The 14241-nt window shown below is 42.5% G+C and overlaps 1 pseudogene; it reads left to right on the forward strand.

The window, feature by feature from the left end:
- The first annotated feature begins 453 nt into the window (after positions 1 to 453).
- LOC133914654 (D-ribulose kinase-like) lies at positions 454 to 14241 on the forward strand (annotated as a pseudogene).

Here is a 14241-nt window from a genome sequence, read left to right on the forward strand (position 1 = left end):
TCTACTTAGAAAAATGTTAGCGGGGACAGAAGCAGTGATTATGGATAATCCTGCATGACATGCTCTCATGTACCATTTGTGGAATCTCCTCATCTCCTATGGACTTTCTTGGAGTTGAAACAATGGCAGAAATGGCTTGTCATTCTCATATTTTTCAGGAACATTCGGTGTATGCAAGAAATCCAACTGATGGGTACTTAATGTTTTACTAGTCTCTTTCGCAAGATCGCCTTTCGCTGGAGATTCCGGAGCGGATGATGCCTTTGCTTTGGAAGATAGAAGCCACCTCTTCACTGGAGATATTAGAGTCTTTTCATATGGGGTAACCATGATAGGCACTCTCCGATGCTCAGGGGAAGGTGCCAAAGGCGTAGACGCTAGAGGCTGATTCCAAAACTGCAGACACTGGAGGCGGAGGTTCTGAAGTCACAGACGGTGATGCACGATGCGAAGATGCCTGAGGCGGAGATAATGGGCGTGGGGGCAAAGGTGCCTAAGGCGGAGAGGCTTGGCTCTTGGGTAGAGGTGCTTGAGGTGGAGAGGCTTAGCTCTGGGGTGGACATGCCTGAGGCAGACATACTGGGCGCGGGGGTAGCCGTGATGCTAGCGATTGTGACTTCTGACGACTGAAGATGATATCCCTTCTGGGCCATAGAATGTAGTTCTAACACCCTGATTTTCAGAATTTATAACTTTTTAAAATTTTCCAAGATTATTGAATAGCTTCAACAATAGTATAGGTTTAAAACCTATTTTCTTAATCAATCAATCAATGTAGGTTATTATTTTGTGTGCATTGTATGCTGAGTTTTGTTAGGAGCCAGGTAAATGCATTAGAGTTCATTTTCCTTTTCTTTCTCTTTGGTGTTTTGAATGAAAAAGATTTTGAAAAGGTTTCTACAAAACTCGGTAGTGAATAAGTTAAGGATCTTAATGGTTGGAATTCAAAATCCTTGAATTCATCATCTATTAAATCCTTGATCATACCAGATCATTCTCTAGTTCAATTCAAACCTTATCCAAATCCTTGTTTAAAGCCAATCTCTCCTCTCTTTCAAATTCTACCCATATCCAAATTCATATTCCTTATCTACTCCTATATTTGTTCAACCTCATTTTTTGTTTCTCTTACATTCACTCCAAGCTCAATTCAAATTCAAACCCTATTCAAATTTCTCTGCAAAAGTTTCTTTTCTAAACCCTAGATATACCTAAAGTATCTTTAGGCTCATTCTTGCTCAAGTCCAAACCCTTAGACAAGTCTTCTAGATGGCCCAATAAGGGATCCACGAAATCTATAAATTTTCGCGGAGTCCTAGACAACCTCATCTCTCCATGAAGTTTTGGAGTTCAAAACGGTCTCAAATGCAAATATTGACAATACCAAAGTTATAGGTCTCGTCGAGAGCTTTGATTTGAAACTATGGAAGTCCTCTTTTGGATAATGGAGCTAGGAGTCATGATCCCTGAAATCAGTGCTGCTCAGATAAGTTTGAGTTCAAACAGTTTATCTTGTGGTCCATCTTTGGAAATCAAGATGGCATTTTCAGAAGTTCCAATGAATACCAAAGTTTTAGATGTTTTCAAGAGTACTATAATTTAGAGTCAAGAAACGTCCAATTTGGAGTCCGGACAATGGAGATATCATCCTTAGAATAGAGAGCTGCAAAAAAGGATACCGTAACTGACTCGAACTCAAATCCGATTCGTGTTCAGCTCGGACTCAACCTCAACCAGCCGCCCCTAGCCCAATAAATATGAGTAGCAGGCCCTCTTTTACTCCATGCCATCAAATCCTAGAAGTCGCTGCTGCCTTGTCCGTGCGCCGCCGTTCCCTGGAGCCACCATCGCCGCCGCTCGTGATGCGCTACCTCATCGTCTTCTCCATGAATCCTCCTTCCTTGACCATCAAAGCAAGGTGAGGAACCCTTATTCTCCTCTCTTAATACTATTTTAGCATCATACTAAGTCCCTAGTCAAGCCCTAGCCTCGAACAAAGCCCGATATACGCCGCCACGGTCATCGCCATTGCGGACAGTTACGCTGTAGCCGATTGGCATCGACGTTCCCAACCGACCAGAGGTCAAATAACCAAGCCCTTTCACCGGTGCATGACCCATGACGTTCCCCATGCCCTCACCAACTAGGTCGGCCAATAGAGCAGCCAAACCATCGAAATCAAGGTCGACATACCTGCTGTCCAGTTTCTGGACGCGTTCTGCGCAAGCACCGGATTTGCATTTACATTCCCTGTCAATCCGAAAGTCGTATGGATGCACCAACCACGTCACGGTGTGTCCCATGGAGTCTTCTACGTGACCCTAGGATCCCATCCACGTTTGTGTAACGACACAACCAGGATGCCATTGCCAACCACAGCACGTCGCAGCCATCACCCGTCTCATCTCTGCTAATCGTTCTTCCTCTCAGTGGATGATCTACCCAAAACTATGATGTAGCATTGTGTTCCCGGGATATATGAGCATCTTCGTTCCTGCATTTGCTCATGGTCACCACCAAACCTAGCGGCCGTCATCGTTGTTTTGCTGCTACTTCGAACGACCCTTTCCCAAACCAACCATAAAATTGAGTTAGTCTTTTCATGTTCTACGGTATGTTTCCCTCGTTTCACCGAAACACCATCAAAGCCCGACATTGATGTCAGTGGCCACGCGCCTGATCGCTGTCTCCGATGAAACCCGAACCACCACCGCTACATAGAGTCACCAGTAGTATCCTTAACCTAGAAGTGCAACCTTTGGCCTTTTTAATCCATCATAGGTGGTTGAGACTAGACCTCAGCGTATCCCTTCTTTAACCCAAGAGGGTGCCTGCATAGCATGCCAAGTCAACACCAAATCATTCTTCTTAGCGTAGTCAGCGAAGTCTAGTCTGCCCTACACTTCTTGAATCTTGCACAATGATGTTGTCAAGCCTGGCACAATGATTGTGCAATAAAACTATTTTTCCACAGGAAGATAATTCCAGTAAACTAGTCTTTTTTTTTTAGTCTAATCCAGCTCCCGAAAGCTTATTCTCTTTTCATCTTAACTCCAATTTAGGCGATTCTTGCTTATAAATGTTTCTAAAATCATCCCTATCCAACCATAGTATTTTTAAAGTGTTTTGATGATGTTTGGTATGTTGTTCTTAGTGTTTTCTTTTGTGTTGTTTGTTAGTAGTTCTCGCGATTAGTCGATAATGTTCCAGAGCAGTTCGAGGGACTTCAAGACCAAGATTTCGACAACACTAAGCAGCATTGGGGAAAAGGCAAGTGTCTTTATTCATCTTGAACCTATGATTTAAACTATTTTGTTTTACAAAATTTCATGCAGTGTGTGTCAATATGATGGGTAGTCACCTATGTTAGGATTTTCCATAGATTTTCTTTTATCATCCTTTTGACCCTAGATGGTTTATGGTTAGGTATCTTTGGTGGGTAGATTGCTTAGCTATTCTTTTGAGATATTGGGAAGTTTCATAATCTTGACTAATGAACATATGCAACATTGATGGTTAATGTGTTAATGGTCTAGCAACATGGAACCTTAGGCCTTGAGCATAGGAATGTTGGTGATAGTGGTCATGTTATGATGTTGGTTTAGTGTTTACTCAAGTAACCTAACTAAGGACCAGTTCGTGGAGCAACAACCCAAGAAATATCGTATCAACCACGAGACCTGGTATGGGATAGACCTGCCCTATTAATTAGTGGATTCCAGGTTTGTGCGTTACAAACGGAAGAGTGGTTGTGTGGGGACGGCTAAGGCCGGAACCACTTGGTTAGTGGTATGGGATTTATAGTGGAAGGGAAGAGTGAAACCTTTCTGGAGCTACAAGGCGCAAAAGGGGGCTTCTGGGTGGTGTGAATGCCACTTTGACGGCGGTGAAACCTAGCAGGCATGCACATACTGGATGAAACTTTGTAACGGCTTTGAAGTGACTTTCCGAGCGACACACCACTGGCGTGTATTAAGTGTCTAGCTAGCACGGCAACAGAGAAATCACGACTCGTGGGGAAAGTTAGACAACCTCTGCAGAATGTAAAAACTGTTATAACAGCCCTGGTCATGGTTATGAGAGACTTGGATCCTCACATGATTAGTGGGTTGTGATTATGGGTTGTGGTTATGGATTTGGTTGTGGTTTTGGTTATAGTACAGGGAGTACTAGACGATTATGGTATGCAAGGTGGGGAGCTTTATATGCTGGATGTTGGACTGTATAGGTTACATTCACTTAATAATTGTTTAATGTTTTTGAGTCCAAATATATTTTCATTACTCGTATTTACGTAAATATACCATGTGTTAGCCTATTCTTGATATAAGCCTGCATATTATTATCTTTCCCACACTTGTTGAGCGCGTCATGTGCTCACACTTGCTATTTTTCCCTATGCCATATGACATGTGTGCTGTTGCTCAATGAGTAAAGATGTTGAAGACTATCAATACGAGGTTGTGACGTTCTAGGCGCGTGTCTCTCGGTCGGCTGCCTGCGGTGTTATTGGGCACCAGTGCTTCTGTTCCACTGTAGATATCTTCATAGAAGATAATATATGTCAATTGCTGTAAGAGTTTTACGTTTATTCTATAAAAATATTGCTTTTGTTACTTCACCTGTGATGTACTTATGTGTGTTGAATATTTTGGGCACACATAAGCCGCATCTTGTTTTATCCATTAAAACTGGGTGTGACAGAGGTGGTATCAGAGCTATACTGACTGTAGGACGCAAGCCTAGATAGAATGATCATACCATAAGGTCATATTTTAAAAGCTTATTTTAAAAAACCCATCCCCATGCTTTTCTGACATCTCAATTTCTCTCTCTACTTACCTATTTCAATATATTCGAAAACTTGAATTTCCAACACTCCCCTTTTCAAACTATTAGTTGTTGAACCATCGCAGTTACTATGTTCGAGGAGGATGCACTTGAAGATCTCTCTTAGTGCTCCTACCTTGCGTGAAGATTTATATGATAAAGATGAAGATCCATCACGATAAGGAAGATTCATCTTCCACAACACTGAAGACATGAAGATCTACCTCCGCGCTGCTCCCGGTTTTAGTATTTCGAGACATAGGAGGATTTCCCCTTGTTCTTCGGAAACATTAGAGTGATGTTGGTAGTGTGTGTTTGTGTTGAGTGTCTTGTCTGATTTGGATTTTCTATTTGAGTGCTAGAATGCGTTGTGTGATGCTTTCACATCTGCTAACAGCGACGTTCTCCTTCTAGTCCCTTCTATTCTTGCCATACCTTCTGCCTCAATCCCGATCAGATGGTGAACACAAAAAAGATCAGCTTGGTAAAGGTACCAACAACAATAACAACAACATCCAGTAGATGCCACCTCAATTCAACGAGGAACAATTTTGGGGACGCGGACTCAAATCTTTCAAAACATGGTTTAGAATATGGAAAGTCTGCTACAGATCGTTGAAGCTCTAGCTGCAGAAGACGAGCATAAAAAGCAAGGCAACAACAAGAAGAGGAAGAAAAGCCTTTGAAGACCATCAAGCAAACAACAATTCTCGATTACGTTCCACTCCTCAACAAGCACTTTGTTCTGTCAACTAGAAAGTTTCACAGGTCGAGAGAAAAATTGCAGAGTATGCCTACAAGGAAGGTGTGTTTTTGCTGTGAAGAAGAAAGACACTATGCCAATAGATGTCCCCTAAGGATCCTTGTACCTAACGATAAGAAGGTGTGTGTCCACTCTGGAGAACCTACGCGCTGGGACAAAAGATGTCCCATGAAGCACCCCGCATGGAACTGGATCAACCCCAAATCTCATATGAAGATCTCAGTCCAACATTCAGACTCAAGATAGCGAAGATCGACGAAATCCCATCAATCTCACAGAAGCTCAATAGGCACAAAAAAGAGAGATATATTCTATATCAAAGGCTACATGCCTATCTACTTCTCAAGAACTGGGAATTCATGTCAAAGAAGTCTGCTCTTTTTTAAGGGGGTAGACTTTCTACCCAATCTCTTGATTTGGGAACCCAAAGACCATTGGAAACAGCTAGCCAGCAAAAGTGATCAGAGCATGTTAGCACAATGAGGTCACCACCCAGAAGAAAAAAAAACAATTTGGAAAGCAAGAAGAAATTTTTGAAGACCAAGTTCTCTTGTCTCTTTTCCGATCTGCCTGAATCTCGAGGATGAGATTCCTTTAAGGAGGGTAGATTTGTAACACCCTGATTTTCAGAATTTACAACTTTTTAAAAAAATTCAAGATTATTGAATAGCTTCAACAGTAGTATAGGTTTAAAACTTATTTTCTTAATCAATCAATCAATATAAGTTATTATTTTCTATGCATTGCATGCTGAGTTGTGTTAGGAGCCAGGTAAATGAATTAGAGTTCTTTTTTCTTTTCTTTCTCTTTGGTGTTTTGAGTGAAAAAGATTTTGAAAATATTTTTACAAAACTCAGTAGTGAATAACTTAAGGATCTTAATGGTTGGAATTCAAAATCCTTGAATTCATCATCTATTCAATCCTTGATCATACCTGATCCTTCTCTAGTTCAATTCAAACCTTATGTAAATCCTTGTTTGAAGTCAATCTCTCCTCTCTCTCAAATTCTACCCAAATCCAAATTCATATTCCTTATCTACACCTATTTTTGTTCAACCTCATTTTTCGTTTCTCTTAAATTCACTCTAAGCTCAATTCAAATTCAAACCCTATTCAAATTTCTCTACAAAAGTTTCTTTTCTAAACCCTAGATATACCTAAATTATCTTTGGGCTCAATCTTGCTCAAGTCCAAACCTTTAGACAAGTCTTATAGATGGCACAACAAGGGATCCACGAAGTCTATAAATTTTCACGGAGTCCTAGACAGCCTCATCTTTCCATGAAGTTTCGGAATTCAAAACGGCCTCAAATACAAATAATGACAATATCAAAGTTTTAGGTCTCGTCGAGAGCTTCGATTTGAACCTATGGAAGTCCTCTTTAAGATAATGGAGCTAGGAGTTATGGCCCCCGAAATCAGTGCTGCACCGATAAGTCCGAGTTCAAACAGTTTATCTTGTGGTGCATTTTTGAAAATCAAGATGGCGTTTTCAGAAGTTCCAATGAATACCAAAGTTGTAGTTGTTTTCAAGTACTATAATTTAGATTTAAGAAATGTCCAATTTAAAGTCCGGACGATGGAGATATCATTTTCAGAATAGAGAGCTGCTAAAAAGGAAACCGTAACCGACTCGAACTCGAATTTGGTTCATGTTCGGCTTGGACTCCACCTCAACCAGCCACCCCTAGACCTATAAATATGAGTTGCATGCCCTCTCCTACCCCTATTCCACACCACCAAACCCGAGAAGTTGCTGCTACCCTATCCGTGCGCCACCGTTCACTGGAGCCGCCATCTCCGCCGCTCGTGATGCGCTACCTCGTCATCTGCTCCATGAATCCTCCTTCCTTGACCATCAAAGCAAGGTGAGGACCCCTTCTTCTCATCCCTTACTACTTTTTTAGCATCATACTAAGTCCCTAGCCAAGCTCTAGCCTCGGCCAAAGCCCGATCTACGACGCCATGGTCGTCGCCATCGCGGACAGCTACGCTGTAGCCGATTGGCATCAATATTCCTGACCGATCATCGGTCAAATCACCAAGCCCTTTCACCGGTGCATGTCCCATGATATTCCCTACACCCTCACCAACCAGGTCAGCTAGTAGAGCAGCCAAACCATCAAAATTAAGGTTAACATACCCACTGTCCGGTTTCTGAACGCATTCTACGCGCGCACCAGATTTGCATTCGCATTCCCTGTCAATCCGAAAGCCGTACAGATGCACTAACTGCATCACGGCATGTCCCATAGAGTCTTCTATGTGACCCAAGGAGCCCATCCACGTTTGTGTAGCGACACAACCAGGACGCCATTGCCAACCACAGCACGTCGCAGCCATCACCCGTCTCATCTCTGCTGATTGTTCTTCTTCTCAGTGGATGATGTACCCAAAACTATGATGTAGCATTGCGTTACCAGGATATATGAACATCTCTATTCAAATAGTTTCTCAAATTTTATAGCTAATCTCTAGGAACGTGAGCGTCTTCGTTCCTACATCTGTTCACGGTCACCACCAAACCTAGCAGCAATCATCGTTGTTTTGCCGCTACTTCGGATGACCCTTTCCAAAACCAACCATATCATTGAGTTAGTCTTTTCACGTTCTACACTATGATTCCCTCATTTAACTGAAACACCATCGAAGCCAGACATTGATGTCAGTGGCCACACGCCCGATCGCTGTTTTCGACGAAACCCGAACCACCACCGCTACATAGAGTCACCAGTAGTATCCTTAACCTAGAAGCACAACCTTCAGCTTTTTTAATCCATCCTAGGTGGTTGAGACTAGACCTCAGTGTATCCCTTCTTTAACCCAAGAGGGTGCTTGCATAGCATGCCAAGTCAGCACCAGATCATTCTCCCTAGCCTAGTCAGCGAAGTCTGGTCTGCCCTACACTTCTTGAATCCTGCACAATGATGTTGTCAACCCTGGCGTAGTGATTGTGCAATAAAACCATTTTCCCATAGGAAGATAACTCCAGTAAACTAGTCTTTCTTTTCGGTCTAATCCATCTCCCGAAAGCTCATTATCTTTTCATCTTAACTCCGATTTAGGCGATTCTTGCATATAAATGTTTCTAAAATCATCCCTATCCAACCATAGTATTTTTAAAGTGTTTTGATGAGATTTGGTATGTTGTTCTTAGTGTTTTCCTTTGTGTTGTTTGTCGGTAGTTCTCGCGATTAGTCGATAACATTCCGGAGCAGTTCGAGGGACTTCAAGACCAAGATTTCGACAACACTGAGCAGCATTGGGTAAAAGGAAAGTGTCATTGATAATTTTGAACCTATGATTTAAACTATTTTGTTTTCCAAAATTGCATGTAGTTTGTGTCAATATGATGGGTAGTCACCTATGTTTGGGTTTTCCCTAGATTTTTCCTTATCATCCCTTGGAACCTAGATGGTTTATCGTTAGGTATCTTTCGTGAGTAGATTGTTTAGCCATGCTTTTAGGATATTGAGAAGTTTCATAATCTTGACTAATGAACATATGCAAAATTTGTAGTTAATTTGTTAATGGTCTAGCAACATGGAACCTTAGGCCTTGAGCATAGGAATGTTGGTGATAGTGGTCATTTTATGATGTTGGTTTAGTGTTTGCTCAAGGAACCTAACTAAGGACCGGTTCGTGGAGCGACAACCCAAGAAATATCGTACCAACCACGAGACCTGGTATGGAACAGGCCTGCCCTATTAATTAGTGGATTCCAGGTTTGTGCGTTGCAAACGAAAGAGTGGTTGTGTGGGGACGGCTAAGGCCGGAACCATTTGGTTAGTGGTATGAGATTTATAGTGGAAGGGAAGAGTGAAACCTTTCTGGAGCTACAAGGCGCAAAAGGGGGATTCTGGGTGGTGTGAATGCCACTTTGACGGCGGTGAAACCTAGCAGGCATGCACATACTGGATGAAACTTTGTAACGGCTTTGAAGTGACTTTCCGAGCGACACACCACTGGCGTGTATTAAGTGTCTAGCTAGCACGGCAACATAGAAATCACGACTCGTGGGGAAAGCTAGACAACCTCTGCAGAATATAAAAACTGTTATAACAGCCGTGGTCATGGTTATGAGAGACTTGGATCCTCACATGATTAGTGGGTTGTGATTATGGGTTGTGGTTATGGATTTGGTTGTGGTTTTGGTTATAGTACAGGGAGTACTAGACGGTTATGGTACGCAAGGTGGGGAGCCTTATATGCTGGATGTTGGACTGTATGGATTATATTCACTTAATAATTGTTTAATGCTTGTTGAGTCTAAATATATTTTCATTACTCGTATTTACACAAATATACCATGTGTTAGCCTATTCCTGATATAAGCGTGCATATCATTATCTTTCTCACACTTGCTTAGCGCGTCATGTGCTCACACTTGCCATTTTTCCTTATGTCATGCGACATGTGTGTTGCTGCTCAGTGAGTGAAGATGTGAAGACTATCAAGATGAGGTTGTGAAGTTCTAGGCGCATGTCTCCCGGTCTGTTGCCTGTAGTGTTTTTGGGCACCAGTGCTTCTGTTCTACTGCAGATATTTTCATAGAAAATAATATATGTCAATTGTTGTAAGAGTTTAACGTTTATTCTATAAAAGTATTGCTTTTATTACTTCACCTGTGACGTCCTTATGTGTGTTGAACATCTTGGGCACACATAAGCCACATCTGGTTTTGTCCTTAAAACTGGGTGTGACAATAGTTGGCAATAGCCTCATAGAAAATCTTGATACTCTCAAGTGTGCTGATGTCTAGCTTGTACTTCATAAAAAATGGTTGTACCGAGTCCACTTGTAGCTCGGCTTAACCGGCTGGAATGTCTTGTTTGTGAAACACGCGGCCTGAAATTGCCTGGCCCATGGCAGCCTCGATAGTGAAGTCTCCCTTACCGACCGGAACATGTAGCATGCAAGGGGCAGCCTATGTGATATCATCCACAGGATATCTCTGGTTATCAACCAGAATGGATCCGATGTTGCACTGAAAGCCTGGGTTGGTTGGTTACTCTATCATCATTAATGCCTCCCTTTCCTTCTCCTTATCATTCCACATTTTCACGAACCAGACCTTAACATGTTCTTGTATCTCTTCTGCTAGGGTCTTCTTATATCTATTACGGGTCTCATGCTGGCTTGCGGTGTCTAGGAACCCATGCTTCTAGCCCACTTTTCATCTGATGCCTCGAGTACAACCCAGGTGTTCCTTGTTCCCTATGGCCTTGGTAAGAAGATCATTCTCCCTATCAGGCTCTAGAGACATTTCGTTAGCAATCCCTTTAATGGACTGGGTTACTTCCATGGTATCGGGGCTTTTGAAGGCTAAGTCCCCAGACTCGGTTTGTTCTAACCGAGCGTAGACCTAGTACCTATTTCACTCGTCACAATTTTTCATAGGGTTGGGTTTCCCAGCCCGGGCAACCTTTTCTTCTTGCCTCCTCTATTCAGAAATCTTAGGGGCGTACCCAGACGAGCCAAGGTGATGGTGGTACTTGTTCTTCTTCGCAAGGTGCTTGAACGATTCACCCAGTTTGATGGCCTCAGGTTTGGTCTTCTGCCTCACAAACTCCGCCCATTGGTCTGGTGTAATCTTTCCATATTTATTAAAGGGTACCAAGTCCTTCACGAAGTCCTTATTCAGCTCACTATTCCAGCCCCGAAAGGTCTTTCCCATAGTTTTCAATGTGTTCTGTTCGGTGGCTTCCTCTGTTTCTGAGGGGAATCAGATGGTTCTCTGCAATGTTGCCCACAGGAACTCCTTTGTCTCATCCAGTAGCAACCGCCAATCTATTATTGTGATTGGGACATACTCCTTGAAATGACCGCAACTGTTGCGGAATTTGGCACATGCCTTACGAGGTACAATAGGCTCCCCTTCAACACCGACTTGCATTATTGTATAAGTGTCGGATGACAACTTATCTCTACTTCGCTCGCCCTGTGTTCATTTCAGCATACCCCTAGAGGGACCCGAAGTTTTTGGCACAGAGGGAGTGGAAGGATGTGGTGTGGAAGGTTATGGCGTAGATGATTGACACGAAGATCTTTGCACCCTCACCCTCTAGAGACAAAAAAAGGAGAGTTGACATTTAAGAAGTATAAAATATTCCTCCATTTAAGAAGTATAAAATGCATTGATTTAGCCAAATACCTCTTCGGTAGGATCGTAGTCGTTGTCACTTTCCCAACATCGGCTCTCCTGATCGCACGAAACAGGGCTCAGGCTGTGATACGAGCCTGAGATTTCGCTGCTATCAGAGGAGAATGATTGGTGAAGGCTTGGGCTTCTATCCAACCTCATGCTTGCATCCGCCCCATCATGTGCTGGTGCGCCTTCTATTGAGAGCGGCCTCTGTGTCGGGGAGGACTCTATTACGAGCGTCCTCTATACCGAGGTGTCCTCTATTAGGAGCAGTCTCAGTGTCGATAAGGCCTCTATTGCAAGCACCCTCTGTACCGGGGCACCCTCTATTGCGAGCGGCATCTGTGCCGCAGAGGCCTCTATTGCAAGCATCCTCTGTACCGGGGTGCCCTCTATTGCGAGCGGGCTTGGGCTCTTATCCAACCTCCTACTTGCTTCTGGTTTCTTAGGGGTAACTATCCTCTTCTACCTTATGATACTTACTCAACCACTAGATTATTGTTACCTAGAAAAAACTGACAAGTATGCAATGGTTCTTCAATGAAATTTCTTGTTCCAATATGCCATTGTGAAGCAAGATGCAATAAAGATCAAATTGCAATGAGTAATATTATTTTAGAGGAAAGAAAAAGAATCAAGGTATGTGTTTTAAACTTTTTGTATAATACATTAAATCATCAGACAGGTAAACTGTACTTGAACAAATAGAATACTGTTCAATTTAAATACTATGTTCTTTATAGCTTGTATCATATACTTGTTCCAATATGGTTCTTCACTGGTGTTTGCAATGTACTTTGTCTGATCCTGTGAGTATTGTGCTTGTTTTTTAATTCCAACATTACTTTTCCTTCTCTCTATTGCAATGCTTGATCAATGGCATATATACCTATAATGGCCATTAGGATCACAAGTGCATATATGTTCCCTGGCAAGTCACGAATGACAAATCTCACATATGGCAAATCTCACAACGATGTCAAGTGCAGTTTATTTTTTGAAATAACAAATAAATTTTGGGGGGGTTCAACTGAACCACCCATGCCCAAGCGAAGTCCACTACTAGACCGCATGGCGAAGGAATTTGGCCCAGCTGCTGCTATCTCTTGCTATTTCCCCCATTTATCTCATCTCCCTTTGCTAACATCTGTTTCCTTCGCATTATGTTCGAGTGAATTCACTGTCTAATTTTTAGGAATAGCTTGTTTATTTGCCTACTTTGAATATCATAATGACAATTGTTTCATGCGTATATACTCTATGGGTTAAATTGCCAAAGAAACTTGTGTGTACTCCATTTGCTGATCGGTGTTATATCACATGAATCCATTGTAATGATGACAGAACTATTGCACATTGCCAGTCTTGACACCATGTCAGTATTTGCTATGTGCTCCTTGCCCCAAACTATGGCTGCACATGCTGCAATCACATATCTCACATATGGAAAGAACTAAGAGACATACACAATCTCACATCTGAACCGAATTAAGAGACATACACAATCTCACATATGAAATGAACTAGAGATACTCAACAGCCATCCATCTCCTCCATCTCCATAGAGGGGACCTCGGCAACCATGCTCATCGTCGATAGGTTTGCGCGTCTTCAGAAATCCTCACGTCTTTAAATCATCTCGCTCATCGTCTAGGTAAACGTGTAACATCGATGGATTGGTGCAAGTAGGAAGAATGGAGAGCTCATTGCCGGCCCATTTCTCTACAACGAGAGCTTCCCAGGTGCACTTCCCACCGTCGAGTCGATTGCTCCTGTGAATCACACGATGTGTTCCAGCTCATCCACTTTGTGCAAGCTTGTGTCATGGTGGAGCTCAGAGGGCTCGAGTGGCGACACCAATTCGGAGGTGCTGATGCACCAGTTGAACAGGCTCCTCTGGCTTTTGCATGGCCAGTATGGCATTTCTGATTACAACAACACTCTCAAGGTGATTCTATTGTCATCATGCTCTAGCTAGCTAGAGTGCCTAGAGAGATAGTAGAGAAACACAATGGCTTACTCAAGAGTGCGAGGACATTGGTAGCCAAGGATTTACACTGTCGTCGTTCTGTTGTAGGTAGGCTATGATCCAGAGATCGACTCCTATCCTAGCTGGTTGATGTCACAGCCATACTCACACATGTCAGAGCACCTGGAGCTCCCATTGCCATAGTCAAAGAAGATGTGTGCTCGCAATATGGTAAACACTCACTTCATTTCCTTCACATCTTTTCTTCCTTTTTAATAGGTTCCACATTGTCTCAAATTAAATGCTTTACAAATATGTAAAGGTTAATTGGACCACAAGAATTTTCCAAGAATTGTGTTTTTAGTACTGGAACTACGGACAACATAGTTGCGTTTCTTGCAGCCCGCACCACTGAACCAGGAAGAGTTGTGAGTACTTCTGCACAAGCCACCCTGGAGTACTCAACCTTAGTAATTTTTCTTATGTCATTCTCTACCTTATTGTTGTTTCTTTTCCTCAATCTGGTTAGGTGA

This window comes from Phragmites australis, chromosome 4 (genome assembly GCF_958298935.1).
Source record: "Phragmites australis chromosome 4, lpPhrAust1.1, whole genome shotgun sequence".
Lineage (NCBI taxonomy): Eukaryota > Viridiplantae > Streptophyta > Magnoliopsida > Poales > Poaceae > Phragmites > Phragmites australis.